This window comes from Canis lupus, chromosome 1 (assembly GCF_011100685.1).
Source record: "Canis lupus familiaris isolate Mischka breed German Shepherd chromosome 1, alternate assembly UU_Cfam_GSD_1.0, whole genome shotgun sequence".
NCBI classification, from domain to species: Eukaryota; Metazoa; Chordata; class Mammalia; order Carnivora; family Canidae; genus Canis; species Canis lupus.
The window spans coordinates 79,171,855-79,191,729 of NC_049222.1; the positions used below are offsets into that span (position 1 = coordinate 79,171,855).

General features: G+C 36.0%; 1 protein-coding gene and 1 long non-coding RNA gene across 6 annotated transcripts in view; one reads left to right on the plus strand and one right to left on the minus strand.

Annotated features, from left to right (window-relative positions):
- The window catches only part of LOC119870828 (cornifin-B-like), a 174,898-nt gene that overhangs the window by 86,876 nt on the left and 68,147 nt on the right, over positions 1-19,875 (plus strand). The window lies entirely within an intron of this gene.
- Positions 1-19,875, minus strand: part of LOC119875975 — a 151,065-nt gene that overhangs the window by 25,601 nt on the left and 105,589 nt on the right. The gene's annotated exons all lie outside the window — the stretch shown is intronic.

Sequence of the window (19,875 nt, forward strand, 5' to 3'; positions counted from 1 at the left end):
TTCACATTTCTCTAGTATAAACTTGCATGTAAGATGTAGGTTGGTTGGTCAGAGGTTTTGTTTTGTTTTCAATGTTTCCCCCCTCAACTTTAATTATTCCCTTTGTACCTATCCCTCAGAGAAGATCTATCTCATTGCCCTTGATACTTTTCCAATAGTAGCTTAAACAGTGTGTATGTACCATAGCCAAACAAGGGTTTACTTCCCAATTTTCCCTGCAGACTTTCCTCTTCCCTTGGGTTTCAAGTTAATTCCTTGCTTTACAATCCCAGCTTTCTTATGGTTTCTGTAGGAGTTTCAATTTTTCAGATTATTAAACTTTTTACTATAAGAATAGGAGTGTTTCTCTTTCAGCATTTTAAGAGGAAGTCAGAAGTAAAACATATTTTTAAAAATTGAATATCTTTCCTAAATCTTTGATAAAAAACTTACTATATTTTTGAGACACAATCTAATTAGTATAAAACCTCCTAAATAATATGTCCTCAGTCTAGAATTTATATCATGACACTTAACTGCACAAGAAGTTCTTTTACTTTTTAAAAAGTTTTTTTAGTTGAGTATAGTTGCACACATTACATTAGTTCCAAGTGTACAACATAGTGACTCAGCAAGTTTATACATTATGCTATGCTCACCACAAGTGTAGCTACCATCTGTCACCATATACTGCTCTGACCATATCACTGACTATATTCCTTATGCTGTGCTTTCTTACTTATTCCATAGCTGGAAGCTTATCTCTCAGACTCCCCTTTACCCATTTTGCTTATCCCTCCACCCCTCTGGCAACCTTAAGTTTATTCTCTATGTTTATAGGTCTAATTCTGTTTTTTGTTTATGTATTTATTTGGTTTCTTTTAGAGTCCATATATGAATGAAATCTTATGGTATTTATCATTTTCAGTCTAAGGAAGACAGACAGACACACACACACACTGGAATATTAAACAGCCATAAAAAGGATGAAATTGTGCCATTTACAGTATCATGGATGGGCCTAGAGAATATTATGCTGAGAGAACATTTTCTTAATGACTTTTTTCTGAATTTATTTGATACCACAGTGAAAGAAGACAATGAATGTCCTACCAGAATTTAACTTAATTTAATTTAATTTAATTTAATTTAATTTAATTTAATTTAATTAACTTTTAGAGAGAGAGCATTGCAAGGGGAAGGGCAGAGAAAGAGGGAGAGAGAATCTCAAGCAGGCTCCATGCTCAGTATGCAGCCAGATGCAGAGCTCTGTCTCATGACCCTGATATCATGACCTGAGCTGAAATCAAGAGTAGGATGTTTAACAAACTGAACCACTCAAGTGCCCCCAGAATTTTATTTTAATTTAACAAATAGACTGTATTCTGTGAGTGGCTCTGTGATAGTTGGCAGTTCTGATGAAGAGTTGGTATTTAGTTATTTTCTGAACATAATAGAGAGTTAAGCTATAAATGTATTTATTTTCCTATCTTCATGGATAAAATGAGTACTGAATAAATTGTTTACCAAAGGATTTATGCTTATCTAAGTGCTTTTAGTAAGATGGACTTCAGTGAGAGAGCTTATATTTTTCAGTTTACATGTAGGGATCTCCTTTGCCAGCAACAACTTTGAAACCCAGAACCATGTTTTTCTATATCAACTCCTTCAGTATCAAATGCATTAAACAGAGGTAGGACCTTGAGCCAATGTATATCCTAGACAAAATCACCCCACTGAACCAATCACTATCTCAGTCCCTGAAATTTGGAATTGGCTTGCTGGGATTCTCCTCAGTAGACATAGGGCTCTGGATCTTAGGGCATATGTATTATGTCTCTTAGAAGATATAGGTAGGATGGTTTATTAACAGACAGTATTGTTTTTCATAAGTTCATTGAAAAGGGAATTTTCTGATTTTTTTTTCGAAACTGGAAGGGGTGTTTTAATGTGTTAATGTTCTTTTTCATAGCAGTCCAGGATTATAAATCAATGCTGCAACAGTAAACTATGAGACAATGTGTATGAAAAGAAAAAGAAATAGATTTTAACTGATTAAATCCTAAGAGATTATTAATAATAAGAGAGAAGTAAAGGGGGGAAATTCTTTAAAAGAAGATGTAATAGATAATACAGAGGGCTGTTATTGTCTCACTTCTATTTGTCTAGCCATCCTAAATCTCTTGATGGGCACATCTACTCTTTAAACTCTCTGAGAAAAACACTGAGATTATTTAAGTCTCTTCTTACTCCGTTCACCTCTTCACATTTTAGAGGCTCTAATAATTGGCTATGATTGAAATCTTTCCCGGCTACATGAACAATAACCAAATACAATGACAATGCACATAATGGGCATAAAAGAAACATCATTGTTAAGTTTTCATGTGATTTGAATTGAGATGTTAATTCTAATCATCTGTTTTTATAAAAGGTTTGTTTGGATTTTTTTTGTCTGTTTTTTTTCTTCCCCTCAGTGAATGTTGTCTTTTTATTACTGTGCATGTTTTATGAGTTGTGATTTATTTGTGTGTGTTGAATTTGATTTATTTCTGTTGTACTCTAGTTTTTTAAAATCTGATTTAAAAATGAAGTTTGGGATATAAAATTTGTGCTCTGTGTTGTCAGTTCCCCCATCATTCTTTGATGACCTTGACCAAACAGAGGTCTAATAGTATTCACTTCTGTTCTGCTATCACACGCAATTTGGTACCACTCTGTTTTATTCTTTATTGCCTACCTCATATTTTGTAGTTTCTATTCCTCAGCATCAACATTTTACTAAGATGACTGGTTGAGGAAGTAAAAGGACAAAAATGCTCCAGCTTTCTGAAATTATTTATGTACAGATAAGATAAAGAGATAAAAGACAAATATGGCAGCCTAGGCACATTATTTGTTTTTAATGGTCCACTGTTATTTTTCTATACTTTTAACCCATGTAGTTATCCTTCTAGCCAGAAATAAAGGAGCCACCTGCAAGTAAAGTGGAAAATGAAACATGCAGAATCAAGTTCTCTTGGTAAGTCTGTCAAAGATTAGGAGAGGGCAATGAAATTTTCATGAAAATTCGCATATGAACAGAAACAGTTCCTTTAGAGAGACAGTCATATATGTCTATTTAAAGCCTGTGTGTATGATAATTAATATCCATGGGAAGATGAGAGTAGGAAAGATATCTTTGTTTTCTCAAATCTATTTTAAGAACAGAGAATCTTCCAGAAGACTATGTCTATGGTGAGTGTCAAGATTTGTGGGCCTAAGGTCTCAGTGCCTCTAAGTTTCTAATCTCAGAGAAAGAGGCTGCAGAACTAGGAGAGAAGCCAGTTGCAGTCAGTTCACACTATAAGGAAACAGAATAGAGAAAACCTGAGAAGTCACATGCAAACATACACATCCACACTTCTTTTATACGTGTATTTCCAGCTGTCCTCTACATTTCTAGTTTAAAAAGTGAGGATACCAAAACCAGATAAAAACATTAAAAGAAAAGGAAACTACAGCTAATAGCTATTGAAACCTGATAGCTCTCATGAATATAAATGCAAAAATCCTCAATAAACGATTAACAATGTAAATCCAGCAACATACAAAATAATTATATGCCATGATCAAGTGGGATTTATTCCAGGTAGGCCAGCTGACTCAACACTTGAAAATCAAGTAATTTAATTCATCACATCAAGTTAAAGAAGAAACATTATATGTCATATCAATAATGCAGAAAAATCATTTGACAAAATTCAAATGCCATTCAAGATAAAAAGTTTCAACAAACGTGGAATAGAGGAGAGCTTCCTCAGCTTGACAAAGAATATATACAAAAAACCTACATGTACAAATATATAAAAAACATATACAAATATAAAAAATATACAAAAAAACATACATAATGGTGAAAAACCAGATGCTTTCTCCCAAATATCAGAAATGATGCAAGGAAACTCCCTTTGAACATTCCATTCAACACTTAAAAATCCTAGCTAATTTAGCTAGACAAGGAAAGGAAATAAAGGTATGCAGATTGAGAAGGAGAAAATAAAATGTTTTTGTTCTTTTTTAATGGTTTGATTGTCTATGTAGAAATCCCTAGGAACCAACAAAACTTCTTGAACAACTAAGCATTTATAGCAAGTTTTCATGATACGAGGTAAGCACAGACAAGTTAATTGCTCATACCAGCAATGAACAATTAGATTTTGAAATTAAAAAACAAAATAGGACCAGAATAATGAAATAATTAGATACAAGGCTAACAAAATATATAAGGAGAAAAATACAAAACTCTGATGAAAGAAGCTAAACAAAATCTGAAAAGTAGAGAGACAGTCTATGTTTATGAATAGGAATACTCAATATTGTTAACGTGTTAGTTCTTCCAAACTTGATCTATAGATTCAATATAATTCTACTCAAAATTTCAGCAAATTCTTTTGTTAATTTTAATAAACCAGTTTTAAAGATTATATGGACAAAGGACTTAGAGTAGACAACAGAGTGCTAATGAAGAAGAACCAAGTCAGAGGACTGACACAACCAACTTCAGGGCTTAATATATAGCTCCAATAACTAATACAATGTGGTATTAGTGAAAGAATAGACAAATAGATCAATGAAACAGAAAAGAGAGGCCAGGGGGACTTTTAGGGTAGCGCAACTATTCTGTATAAAACCATAATGGTGGATACATGACATTATGCATTTGGCAAAACCCATAAAACTGTACAAAGGTGAATCTTAGTGTAAACTACCCACTTTAAGGACTGAAATAATAGGTTGGTGTTATTTAATTAATTATAACAAATGTACCACACTAATGAACTACATTGATAATAGAGGAAGTTGTGGGGGAGATATATGGCAACTCCATATTATCTGCTCAGTTGTTTTTTTTTTTCCTGTAAATCTAACACAGTTCTTAAAAAATACAGCCTATTAATTGAAAGAAAAATGAGGGCATAAACCAAAAATGTGGAGGGATTTTTCTTAATACTTTCCCCCTCTCCATATTCACTCACTCTATATCCAGTCAGTCCAAGGATTCAAAGTCTTAAATTACTTTCAAATTCATTTGCTTTTCTTTTTAACTTAGTTGCCATTTTCTGGCACAGATCATCATTATCTCTACATGGATTTTACAGCGTCTTCCCAGCTGGTCTCACTTGCTTCCTATCTTCAGCGTTTCAATTCATTCTTCAAAACGTTGGCAGAGTGATATTTCTTTAATATGAAAAATATCATGTCATTACACTGCTTAAAACTCTTCACTGGATTTCTATTTCCAACCTTCTTTCCATATCTTACAAGAACCTTTATCATCTAGACGTTGTTTATTTTTCAGTTGCTTTCTCTGACTACATTCTTTCTTGCTTTCTAGACTTGACATATACTGAACTTTGCATAGTTTGACCTGTGCTATACCCTTTAGGTCTTTAGTCTTAATATCTGATGATCTCACTGCTTGAATTCTGTCCTTGCCATTTTTTTCTTTTTTGCCTACCTTATGTTTTATCATTTGAAATTTAGCTGAACTATTACATCACCTAGGAATCTCACCACAAACGGAGTTAAATATTCCTAAGTTACTTCAAATTTTTCTTAACGTGATATGCATACTTCTTGCTTTCTTCTCCATATCTCCATTGATCATTACTTCTGGGAAGACAGACTCACATCTACATTCATCAAGGTCTTTCCAGAATCTGTAGTATAACAGACTCTCTATTACACTTTTAAAAAACAAAAAAACAAACCACTTGGAATCAGCCCTAATAATGTATCACAGTTGAATTCATGTCATTAATGAAAAGATAGCCTCCAAATACACACACACACACACACACATACACATATACACATATATATGTTAATTGGATGAGTCTATTGGAAGAAAAGAAATATAACTGAAAGAATTGGATCAAGGATTATAATATTAAATTCTTCTGATGTTCAGGACATTCCTAATATCTTGGTTTTATTGAGGTATAATTCACATACTATATAATTCACTCATGGAGAATATACAAGTCAATGGTTTTTATTATATGGTGTATGACCACCACTGCAATCAGTTTAGTACATTTGCACTATTTCCCTGTAGTCTTACTCCTTAATCTCTTATGTCCCCAAACCCTAGGCAGCCACTAACTTAGTGCCTGTCTTTATGGATATGTCTATCTTGTACATTTCATATAACTGGAATCATATAATATGTAGTCCTTAGCACCTGGCTTCTTTCACTTGGCATAATGTCTGCAAGGTTCCTCCATGTCCTAGTAACTTTTGACAGTGTTAGCTATGAATCTTGGAAGTTTTCAATGACAGAGTGAGCCAAAAACATATCCAAATCTAACCTAATCTATTATTTGAAAGAATTTTAAATGTCATAATTGACATTCATCCTATTGGCCAGTGTACATTTTACCAAATATATTTTATATGACAAAATTTAAAGTTTATTACCAGTTATGAAGAACTTTAGAGTAGCCTGTCATTCAAGGCTTTGTAAATGTACATTATATGCTATAAATAGGGTGCACATTTTTTTTTATTTGAGTTTACTTCAGTACACCCCAGAATAGAATAATAATGGCAAATAGGTTGTGTTGAGTCTGTAAATATATCTATAGTCATTGAAACTATTTAAATGTATTTCTCAGAAATATTATTTGATTGAATTTTACTCCCTTCTAGAAAGAATTCAGTATACTTCTGAAAACATAAAGGCTGCCTTTGTTTGACATAATTTGGTATTATCTTCTTCCAACAATTGGTGAAGAAAACATAGGGAATGGCTTTAAAATTCTGATGAAATACACATTTATACTTTAGAGCACTTGTGGACAGTTGATTTACTGCTGATAAAAAATATTAACAGCTCCAGTTTGCTTCATTATGTGTGCAATAAAGTAGCTAATGTTCTTTTCCTTCCTTTTGTAGAAATGGTAAATGAAGATTTGCATTCAGGGTAGAGCTTCCTCTTGGGGAAGCAATAGAAGCTTAGACTGACATTCCCTAAGCCCCAAACCTTGTTAAAAGTGGTTTCAGTCCTGGGGACCTAATGCACTGATTGCTTCCCTAGAAGGAGTCTCATTGCTTGCTCCATTCGGTCCTATTACGGAAGGTCTAATTACATCTATTATGCTGTTCGGTTTCACAGAAGGTTGGGGAAGGAAATTAGGGGTATTAGGGAATGGGATTAGGGGTGTGTAACACACACACACACACACACACATTGTGGATTTTAAGAAATGAACTGGTGACCAAACTAGAGTATTTGTGAGATCATATCTAAATTATCAAGTGTGTTACTGTAACAAGACAAAATGGAGATAGTTCCAATTCTATATGATTGCTCAGGCAACAGGGAACCAATTACACTGTCAAAATCTGAGATACTGAAGCTTAAAAGCCCCAGATGACTTTTTTGCAACTTTTTTTTTTTTGTCATCAGTGAAAGGGCAAGTAACACATTTTTTTAAATCCTGTTGTAAAGTGTCACTTACATTCTGAGCTCCCCAAAACCTTTCTAAGCATATTCTTCACCCGCATAGTGCAAACAGTAAATGCTTATGCTATGCCTTTGTGTAGCCTAGATGAAGACTGGTATCATGGCCTAATAGAGCTCAAAATGGAAAGGAAGGAGGGGGTAGAAGAGAGGCTCATTATTTTTTAAATGGCTTCACTTTTCCCATAGGAATCCTATAGATCCCACTTAGCCGAAGCTCATTCTAGCGCTGATTAAGTGGGAAATACACAGAATCTCAAAAGGTCAGGCCTATAATCAGCTGTCCTCAGGGGTTGATATGGAAAACTTCTTAATCCAACTTGAATTTATTGCTATCTTATAACAAAGTGCAGCAGATGATTTGACGTTAAAAAAAAAGACATATATATTTATATATATGTAAAATTCAGACGTGTGCATGTATGTGTGTGTGTGTGTAATGGAAAACTGACTGGCTAAACTCACACTAATGTGGTTTACCTGAATTATTTGCTTTCTTAGGCTGTCTTCCCTATAGTGTTTTTACTTTATTTATGTTATCAATTTGTTTTATATTCCTAAAGACTTTGAAATTATAACAAATTAAGTTTACATGAAAATGGTTTCATATTTGCAAGAAACAATTCACAAATTACAGACTCTAAATGTGTATGACTAAAAAAATATTTAAAAGAAACAGGATAATAGAAAAAGAAGAAAACAAAATTCTTAATGTGTTTCCAAACTGTGTGCAAACCTGTGATAAATATTTCTTGGTGAGAGGAATATACTTGTGGAACTGGATGGCTTAAGCTGGACAAAGCTTGGTTTCTTGTCTCTTGAAATGCATTTTTACTTATTTTTGTGAAGAATTATTAGTCAATATTTCATTAAAAAATGACTTTGGTCAAAAGCTGAAGGATTTTTACTCATCACACCTTAAAATGGCATCTCTATTTATGTCCTCACATAAATTTGTAGTCATTTCTATCACCTTTATGCTGAGAGCAGCACCCAAATACAAAATGTTAAATCAGTCATGAACCTTCGTGCTTGCTTGTTTGTGTGGAAGAAAATAGATTGCTCTCTCCTCTCCTTGTTCCAAATAGTTATTAAGTTAAGCCTGGATGAAAATTGACCTTGGAGTTGTCTTGAGCTGTGAGGTAGAGAAAAGGCGTGAAGGCTTCTTGTTCAAACATTACTCCATTCTCCTATTTCCTGGGAGACAAGTGATGACAAGGAAGTGGTATAAGAGGCAAAGTGGCATTTATTTTCCCTACTCTAGTGGCTTTTCCTTTTCTGGCCTTAGGAAAGTGGTGTCATTCCCATCTTTTCCTACTACGTGGAGAAGGGTAAGAAAGGAAGAAGAGAGACGCTGCAGAATTTCAGAGCAGGGGCTTCCTGCTTCTGCTGATGGGAAAAGCTGAGAGAACACTTGGAGTAAGTGGAGACAATGAAGAAATGATTGTTTTCATCTCTTTGTAGTTCTGAATGGGTCATAGTGAGTCACATGGCTCCTCTGTTCCTGAGAGAAGCTTAGAGCACAGCAGCTAGGAAGCGAGTGGCTGGGGGAGGGGGGGCAATATTGAGAAGAGGGCGCTGCTCTCAGGGGACAGGAACACACCACTGATTGCACCATTGAAAATGTGAGAATGGATTGGCTAGGAGTACAGGGCATGATTCACATTGCTGGACTTGAACCTAAGCAATGGCTGTGGGAAACCCAGTTAGCTTTTTTGGGCCTCATTTTTCTCGTGTGCAACATGGGGAAAAATAATTGTAGCTGTTTCAAAAGTTTTGACAGAGGGGAGAATTAAGTGAAATGATGAATAAAGATTGTTGAGCTAAGTGACTGGAACTTAGTGCTCATTAGAAGTTAGATGCTGATCCTGTTAATATTGGGATATTATAAAAGGTGGTTAAAATTCTTCTTGTCTTAATCAACAATTGATGGTGATGAGAAAGTGTGACTGGATGTATTTGCCAAGAGGCACGAATGTTTTGCCTAATTAACTGAAATAGGTCAGGTATTTCGATGTACTCCAGGATATACCTATAAGGAAATACTTAATTGATGAAGAAGAGGAATAGATTGATTGAGATGTCAATGGAAGTTACATAGAGGTGTGTTGTAGATTGGCTTCTGATGGAAAGATGATCTTGAGCTGAAACAAATGCTTTTGCACCATTACAAACAACCAGGCAACATGCTAGTTTTACTTAAATATGCACAGAATTTTCAAGAGCTCCATGGTCCTGAAATGAGCTTAAGAATTTTGGATACTGGCTGTGGTTGGTTAACCACTCGGTTAACCACTGCTGTAAGTATCCTTGGAAAGTCCTCCACAAATATCCCTGTCACAAAAAAGGAACAGAGATTCAGCTAGACTCTTGGTTGACAATCTTTTGTATCTAACTGATAGTGGAGATTGGTTATTTTAAAAAGCCAATTGAAAAAAAAAAAAAAAAGCCAATTGATATTGACAGATCAAACAGAGTACTTTTTTCTGTTACTGTTGTTGCCCTAAAAAAGTAATTATCTATGAACAGTGTAGGCAGAGTGGGAATCTTAAATCAGCATTAATATTTACCGGATAGGGAAAATACAGTGCGTATTTTCTCTAATCTGTGCCAATTAGGACAATCATTTGAGGAATCAACATTTGTGAATAATCAACAAATTAGTGAATTGTATTTTCATATGTTCTGAAAGTAACTTTTAGTTGTGAAAAATAAAGAGCACAATGTGCTTTTGTTATTTTATTAATAAGAAACACTTGCTTAATAGCCATTCTCCTTCATTTGAACATGTCATGTTAAGTATAAGCATAACAATCATAAGCAAATCTTCATTTTCATATATTTATTGAAGGCCTATTCTGAGTAATTTCATGGTGAATACGCCTTATGAGATCTTATTTACTAATGAAGGGAGACAAACAATAAGCATATAAAGGAGTAAATAAGGTTGGTTCTGATTGTGATAAAGGAAATCCAGTGGACTTGGAAGTGCTGCTTTAGGGAAGGGCTTTTTAAGAAGCCATTTGAGCTGAGACATTAAGAATGGAGAGCTACTGGTCATACAAAAAAACAATCAGCTAGAAAAAGCTCAGTTTGTCTGGAGGATGAAAATGTGCTGAGCCTGGCTGGAACATGACAAAGGACAAGGAGAGTAGTCCCTGAGGCATGAGTTCTAGAAGAAGGCAGGGCTAGATCACATAGGCCCTGGAAGCCATGGCAAGGCTTGGGATTTAAAAGTCCTGTCGTGTGTGTGTGTGTGTGTGTGTGTGTGTGTAAGAGTGGGTGTGGGGTGTGAGAAGAGAGAGACAGAGATTCAGTTGGGACAAATGAATTCTTGGTTTTCATTTTTTTCACCCTTATTTTCGCACACACACAGAACTACACATAATAGAAATCTTAACAGTCGGGAAAACTGCACATTTATGTGGAGTTCCTCTTTTAAAGCAATCAGCCATGCAACTTGAGAGAGAGAGAGAGAGTTTTCATATACACACACAGACGCATACTAATATGCATACACATGTGCCACATATCCTTATATTTCCTTCTTTAAGCAGGGACATGACCTTGCCTAATTTACATTTGAAATGAACACTTTAATTGTGGAATGAACAATGGACTGTGGAAAGGCAAGATTGGAAGCAGGGAAACCAATTAAGAGGACATTGTAGTATCTTAGATAAGTGATGGTAGTGGCTTAAAATAAGGTGGAGGCTGGGAAGATAGTGTCATATATATATATATATGTATATATATAATATTTTGGAGGTAGAGTCAGTAGAACTCATGATGGATTGAATGTAGGGGTTGAGTCACAGGAAAATTAATGTGGGTTGTGGTACAAAATAGGCAGGGTGCTGGTGGGTGTTTAACATGACAGACCTTTGTTGCAGCAAAACACTCTGGCCTTCCATAAATCACTGTAGCATGCAACATCAGGAATTCAGAAAGACCAAAAAACTCCATTAGCACTGAACCATAGCATCTCTATAATAGACATATTTAACAAAATGACATTAGTGCTATTCATTTTTCTTGTTATGCATATTTGAGAAAGCAGGCCAGAGAAATACAAAATAGTACATATGGTATGATCACATTGTTAGAATACGGAGGAAAACCAAAGCAAGAACAGGCTGTTTTACTGAGGTGGGAGGCAAGTGCACTCCATGTTCCCTCAAACCCTCAAATTTGCTGTGCTATGTTCCAGGCTGGGCTGCGACATGATTTTTGATAGGGTACATTCACTGCTGTGGCTCAGGAGAGAGGGGGCTGCTGATGTTTCCTCTGTGGCAGCATTTTTCAAATGATGGGTATGACCCTCTAGTGGGTAATAGAATAAAATTAGTGAGAATTGACCAGCATTGGAAAAAAAAGTTTAATAGAAAACATTATAGGGGCACCTGGATAGCTCAATCGGTTAAGCTTCCCACTCCTGTTCTCAGCTCAGGTTTTGATCTCAAGGTTGTCGAGTTCAGGCCCCACATAAAAATAAAATAAAATAAATTTAAAAATTGAAAATATTGTAGCGTGCCTTCTCCAGTATTTTGTGAATTCCCTTGTTTTTATTTCATATACATATATATGTGTATATATATATGTGTGTATATATGTATGTGTGTATATATATGTGTGTATATATATATATATATATATATATATATATATGAATGTGTCATAGTGCAAAATGGATTTATAATGTTAAAAAGAAAACCACAGGCCCAAAATAGAGTCACTCATGTTAGGATCTCCGTATTGGCAAACCAAGGTTTAATCTTAACCTAACTGTAGTCTCAACCCTACCACCACCCCCAGAAGGTAACCTTTAACCAATCAACCTGTAGTTTCCAGGTTAGCACTTGGAGATTTACTGATAGACCCTTTCCATTCTGCTTAGGATGCTTAGGTGGATGACCTTGCCTCAAACAATGGAAACTTTGCTAATAATTCCCTTTTCCCTCCTCCTTCTCTGCCTTTAAAAACCTTTCCTTTTCTGCAGCTAGGTGGAGCTCTTTTCAATTTGCTAGATGGGATGCTACCTGATTCATGAATTATTTTAAAAAGCCCATTGGATCTTCAAATTCACTTGGTCGAATTTTATTGTTTAACAATTGTGATGAGCCTAGGTTAAAAAGTTAGAAAACTACTGCTCTTGGTATATTCTCCCTGGAAAATCCTCAATTTCTTGCCTCAATATAACTGTTCAAAGACTTGGAATAGGTTTATTTGCTTAACGTCATCCACATCACATCTTTATGTCAGGCAGACACAGATGAATTGAATAGATATTTGAAATCAATTACTTGGTGAGTGGTGGGTTTTGGAAAAGAGGTAGGAAACATAAAACCTACCAAGAGACTGGGGAAATCAGATGAAACAACTGAGCCCCACTCCAGCACTCACAGCCATGTTATCATTTGGGGAAGGGTGGGCAAAATGAAGAGCAGAGGGTCTCAGAGGTAATCTTTGCTTATCCCTGAGTTCCGCCAAGTCCACCTTTGCATACTCAACATTGTGAATGAGAGACTCGTAATTGACATCTAAAGAAGTGCTAGATGAGCAACGTAAATGCTGTCTCTTCCTGGTGGAAAATTCAAGAAATTAGGAATGTCACTACATATTTGTAGTTCTGCATCCTCATTCCCCTGGCCAAACCTCGTCTGTTGGATTTATGCTATAGACAATGCCTGCACCTGATTTGTTCATGTCTCAGACAGACAAATCCTGTGAGATTGCTGATTGGTCAGAACAAAGCCAAATTGCAAGGCAAGAACAAAAAGAAAGAAGCCCTTCTAATTGCAGACAAGGGTCCTTCATCTCTCCTGGCAGTAAGAAGGGAAAGGGTTCAAAAGTTTTAGAGCAAATCAGAAAACTTTTTGATTTTTCCAAACATCTGCCCAGGGCACGTCTTTCAGATAGCTACATAGGACAGGGGTTCAAGTACCTGTTCCCTGTTCCCATCCTTTCTCCTCAGAGGTTTTTGTCTCTTAAGGTGATGCAAGACATGAATGTTCATGTAGTGAGCCAACTCCTGATGGTGCTGAGAGGGGCTTGGTTATATAATGCTTGTGATATGTAGTACTGATAGACATAAGAGATATAATAATATACAAAACATTGTGGCACATGATAAAACATTCCTCATTTTTTCCAGAGTTCTTTAAATACTTTTCTGTTCTGAAGTGGACTTTGCCAGATCTAACCCTGGAATTGAGACCATTGTTGACTTTTAAAAAACTTTTCTTAATGAGAGATGATGGTCATAAATATCCATTTCGTGTTTCCTATTATTTCTAAGCAAACTTCTGACCACTTTTTAAAGTTAGATTCAGAGAGGGGGACATGGATGGCTCAGTCAGTTGCGTGTCTGACTCATAGTTTCAGCTCAGGTTATGATCTCAGGGTCATGAGATCAAGCCCTGCATCCAGCTCTGTGCTTAGCACCAAGTCTGTTGAGATTCTCTCCCTCTGCCCCTCCCCCCACCCTCTCTCTCTCTCTCTCTCTCTCTCTCTCTCTCTTTAACAAATGAATAAATCTTTTAAAAAATAAAAGCAACAATGCTTTCTGTTAAAGTTAGATTCAGAGAGAATAGTGTGGTATGGTTATTGGAATTAGTCTAAGAGAAGGAAAGTGTTGAGTTTTAATTACTGAATATTAAACATAAAATCCAGGCCATATGCATAGTTGTAGGTGTTGCAATTTAAAAGGGACATCAACAGACCAGAATGTGCTCAGGAAAGGGGGAATGGGACAGTTTACACATTACAGATCTGGAAAACAAATTATGTGAGAAACAACTAAAACAAAATAAGCATTCATTTATTTGGGAGCAAAGTGTAAGCTTTTATATTGCTGGTACTACTAGCTAAAGCCTGAAGAGAACGTTTAGTAAAAGGAAAAAGAAGCTTCTGGGAAGATGTGAAAGTGGGCATAATATATTTTTAGCACATTTATGTGGAGAGAAGATAGATTAAACTTCTTTTACGCCTCCATTTCCTTATTTGTTGAAAAAGAAGGAAAAGGAGGAGGAGAGACAGAGCTTGACCAAATTGGTATTTTTTCAGCAGGAGTAGCCCAGATTTTGTGAGACCTACTTCTTATATAATTTAGGGACCATCTTTAAGAAGAGAAAATGAGATACTTATGTAGAATGTAAACTATGCCATAGCAAGTTACAATGTTTAAAAAACTGGCAAATACTAGAAACATCCTAAAGTCCAGAAGAAAAAAATGGCATTAATGTTCTCATTGGTTCACTGCCTGATACACTTCTATGATACTTTGTAGCCTACATTTTGGACTTCAGACTCTTTGAGCAAGCCTTCGTGTTACAACATACTATAATATAAATTTCTATTATTTATATAGAGAGGATAGAAAGAAAGATGCTGCTGTCTTCTTTCTCGCATAATTGATAAATGTTTTTAATTATTGGTAGTTTAGAAATATTTCCACAAGGCCGACTTTGGCACTGTACATTTCAAACCTTTTTTCCCACCAGTAGCACATACTTCTAGTGCAAAGGGGTTTCTTCCAGATAGGTTTGACTTTGATTTGTGGATCTCCTCCACGGAGTCCTGGTGCTTCTGTAGAAATGTCCTCTGTGGATCTTGACTGACTCTTCCATGACCAGGCCCAGATCAGGTGATAGAGAGTCGACCGCTCACGTTTTAACTAGAAAAACTTTGCTCTCCCCAGCCTTATAAAATGAACTTCCACAGGGAAGTGAGGGAAGATTGCCTTTGATGCAGGCACTAGAGGGACTCTAAAATAATACCAACAAAAAGTTAGTCTGCTTTTTATTATCACCATGTGTCAGCAATTCTGAATAATGTCAGTGAAAAAATATTCCTCCACCAAAAAGCTTTTGTTGGTCTGAGTTCAAAATAATTGTTGCAGTTACTCTTAGGTTTTAATGATAGATATGTAAGCCTCAGATTGGCAATTTTTTTTTATTATTTACTTCAGTAAACATTGTATTCTGCATGGAAGCTAATTTGGAAAATTCCCAGTGTCCAAAATACACTGTTCCAGGAACTGATTTCTAGAGTAAGTTCCTAATGGTTCTGAACCATTCATGCTTGCCTTGGTCAGAGTCTTTAGTCACTGTGGGATTACAAATCCCTGCAATGAAACAGTAGATTTGAAATAAACAATGTTTGGTAGGGTGATTGTGAAGTTCAAGAACCAGAACTTGAGTCTCAGCAGTTTTGTCATTCTGTCTGACTACTTGGAGATTTGTTTGGGTTTAAATTATAAAGCTGCGAAACAGATTACAAATGGCAAGTTTGTCTTAGTGCATTCAGGCTGCTGTAACAAAATACCACAGACTAAGTGGCTTATAAACTACTCACATTTGGGTGGCTGATAGTCCAGAACCATGGCACCAGAAGATTTGGTGTTAGGAAGGAACTTCTGGTTCATAGATGGTGCCTTCTCGCTGAGTCTTCATGTGGTGGGTGGGGGTAGGGAATTTCTCTGGAGCCTCTTTTAAAGGCACTAATCCCATTCCTGAGGGCTCTTATGTTCATGATGTAAGCATCTCCCAAGTCCCCACCTCCAAATATCATTACTTTTAGGGGTTAGGATTTCAACTTATAAATTTTGGGAGAATGGAAACACTCATAACCATTGCAGAGGAATATTATTTTTTTGGTGAATGCAAGTTTTATTTCAACAACACACTACTAAATTTGAATAATATCTTTAAATGTGAAATTTATTTTTTCTTTTAAAATTGCTTTTAAAAACAAAGAATAATTTTAAAATGATTTCTGATTACCGCATTGTTATTATTGAAAATAATTTGATTGTGTAGAGAAGGTTGTTAAAAAATGATCTGTTCCAGATGTCAAATGTGATAGGTACATCAATCCATAAACAAAGTTTGGAAATCACTGGATTAGAGGGTCAAGACACAGAACCTGAGGTCTGACAGTGAGCGATACATGATTTTGAGAGGGAAAACTTTGTTTCTCTACTCCAATCTCAAGAAATGCTTTTAAAAATGATTAGAATTGTGAAATTCTATAAAAGTGAAGTGGATTTCTTGAGAGCTAAGGAATTTCCAGAAGAAATGTTGAAGCTGAATCTGAATGACTTATCAAAGATGTTGTAGAGGATGCTCAAGCATGTAGCACAGAGTTTAAAAAAAAATAAGAAAGAAAGAAATTCATTAAATGCTCAAAATCTTTTTCAAGATTCTGTGCTATTTCTGCCTATCTTTACTAGTTATCTATTGTTGCATAACAAGTGCCTTGAAACACAGTGACAGTAAATAACAAATATTTATCATCTCATAGTTTTTATGGATCAGGAATCTGGGCATAGTTTAGCTGGGGGTGAGGGATGGGGAACGGAGGCAGGGGTGGTGTTCTAGCTCAGGATCTCTCATGAGGACACAGTCAGGCTGTGACCAGGACTGCAGTCTCTTCTGAAGGCTCTGTTGGGGAAGGGCCTGCTTCCAAGTTAAGTCAAATGGCTATTGGCAGTCCCTAAACAGAAGTCACAAATTATGCTTTACAGGAAACAGCAATGCTCATCAGTTTATATATTGGCTTTGGCTGGTTTTGCTCGGCAATGGCAGGGTTGACTCCTTGTATGTATTAATTATGTTTTCTTATTTTCTGTATTCTTGATGCTCAGATATTTGGGGCTTTGCTGACCTGGGAGGGACAGCCCCTACGAGGGTTAGCTAATTCCCAATGATAATAAACAACTTGCCTGAGAGATCACTTTTGGTATACAAACCAATCAATGCAGACCCCATATCTCTAACCATCTCCTTTTATACTCTAAGTCTCTATCCCCTGGCCTAATCACTCCAGGCCCAGGTACTAGACAACTAGGGACTTCCTCTATGCCCAGAGCCTACCCACGTTTTTCAGACTGTTCAGTCCTAAGCTTGCTTCTTAGCCTGTTTACTTTGCCTTGCCCACTCCTTCCCAGGAAAACCACAATAAAAGCTCTCAGCAGGCAGTCCCCCTCTCTGACTGCTCATTGTATCCACATACTTCCCCAAATAGCCCTGTGTACCAAGCTATGTGAGTATAATAAAAACTGTTTTTTCTTAATGACAATCATTTTTGTATCGATGTGTCTTCCCATACCAAATTAAATCCCATATACTATTAAAACATTGTAACAGAGACTACATGACCTGCAAAGCCTAAAATATTTGCTCCCTGGCCCTTATGGAAAAAGGTGGCTGGCGCTCTCTTTAGATGGTACTCTTTTAATTCACATGCTGTTGGCAGGTCACAGGGAATTCTAAGCTTACTCCCATGGCCCTCTTTCCAGGGTGACCAACTATTCCATATACAGGACTTTCAGTGTCAAAAGCAGGAAAGTTCTAGGAAAACATTGACAGTTGGTTATGTGACCGAACAGATAGTTTTTCCCAAATTGGGCAGCTGAAGATCAAGTATCTACAGTGGAAGCTGTAGTCTTTGACTGTAACTTATCCCAGAATTGATATCCCATCATTCCTGTCATATTCCATTAGAAGTAGATTAAATCCAGCCCATACCCAAAGGCAGATGATATAAGACTCTGAATACGAGAAAGCAGGGCTCATTGGTGGCCAAGTTAGAAGCTGCCTACTGTACTGTCCTCTCTTATCTCTCCACTACCACAGTAATAAATTTAAAAAATTATATTTTTCAGTTTTCAGTTGTTTGAAACATGAGTCAGCATTTCCTGGTGTTATACGGAGTATAAATGTCCATTAACACAAGAAAAGGCCAAACAAATCTGAAATGCATAAATCATGCTTTGTGTGGCAAGGGTATGATGTCATGATAAAATGGGAGATTTAATCTCTACTCTGATAATTAGTGTTAAACTGCTTATATCACTAATACATGAACATAGTTTATCGCATATCTTCCTCAGAGTACCTCAGTGAAAACACACAACTCAGATTTCCCTATGGATTTAGCAGTGCTTGCAATTATAACTATCTCTTTAGTGTACATCAAACACTAAGAATCCTCAGCTATATTTAAGAAATATATTGCCATCTGTATTTAAAATAATAGATTGGTTCATAAAAGATCCTCTCATTGATATATTTCCCTCATTTCCTCCCTTTTTCAATTTATATCTTTTGTTCTAGAAAAGAGATCATTAGCTGAATGATTACTTAATAAGCATCTACATTCTAATTATAATTTTCCCCTAATGTGTGTAATCTTCCCATTCATTTCTTTTCTTTTAAGAACATCTGCTTGAAAACATAATCTTTATTTTTAAGATATCATCTGTCCCTTTATTTCCTTTCCCTCTTGAAGCTCTACTCTTGAGCTCTGATATCACCATCAGTTGCTATGGAAATGATTATGATGCCACAAACAGAGAATTATGACTTCATGCCAGGAAGTAGCAGTGGGAAGCCCAGTATTAAAAAAAAAAAAAAAACGTTAACCTTCTAGCTGATTTTAAAATGAGTAGGAGGGAATTACATTCAAGGAAGAAAGTCCTAGTCTCTCCAAGTACATACTTTTCATAATTGTCTTTACCTGATTTTGAAGAATTTATACCATTCAACCTGTGATTTTTCTGATGAGTCACCGAGTTTGTCAAATCTTGAGGGACCTTTTATTCAACTTATCTAAACTGTGCCTGTGTCTATATGCAGTGGGTGATGGAATTGTGAATGAGCTGATATTGTCATTTTAGTCTACTTTATGATAGATACCAATCTCCACAGTCCTACCAATCACAGGGAAATCCCAAAAGATCATTATGAGGGCAAAACAAAGGGACTCAGAGTGCTGTTTCATAAACATACACAGCCTCTGTCTAAATGAATATCATAGCACTGAACAACACCTATTAACTTGAATTCTGCACACAAAACATGATCAGAGAGTCAGCTTCCAGAAAAGCAATGTTATTTATTGCAGAGAGAAAATGCCATATGGAAAGGGAGCCCAGGGACCTGAATTCTGGGTTTAGCTACTCTTTGGCTTCAGTCTATAACCTTGAGCAATTCATGGAACCTCCCAGGGCCTCCATTTCATGGGAATGGTAATAGTAATAGGAAAACCTCTACTACAATTGCTGCCCAGGGATCCTCTAAGAATTAATGAGATAGTGTCTACAGAGCATTTTGAAGCCCTTAGACAAAATGAGAAAGATAACTAAGAAACATTTTAAGATATTTTAAACCAGGATTAGACTCCAATTTGGATTTTTTTTTTAAAGGAGGTCTGTTCTCAAGGCTGATTTATTCCTCAGAAATTCAAAGGTAACAAAGTAATCAAGCTGAGTTGCACTACAGATTTTTAAATAATCCAATTATCTTTATCAATTATGAGGTTGATTCTGGCAACCAAACTAATTTCTGTTTATTATGAGGAAATATGAAGGAAATTATGTTAGGCAA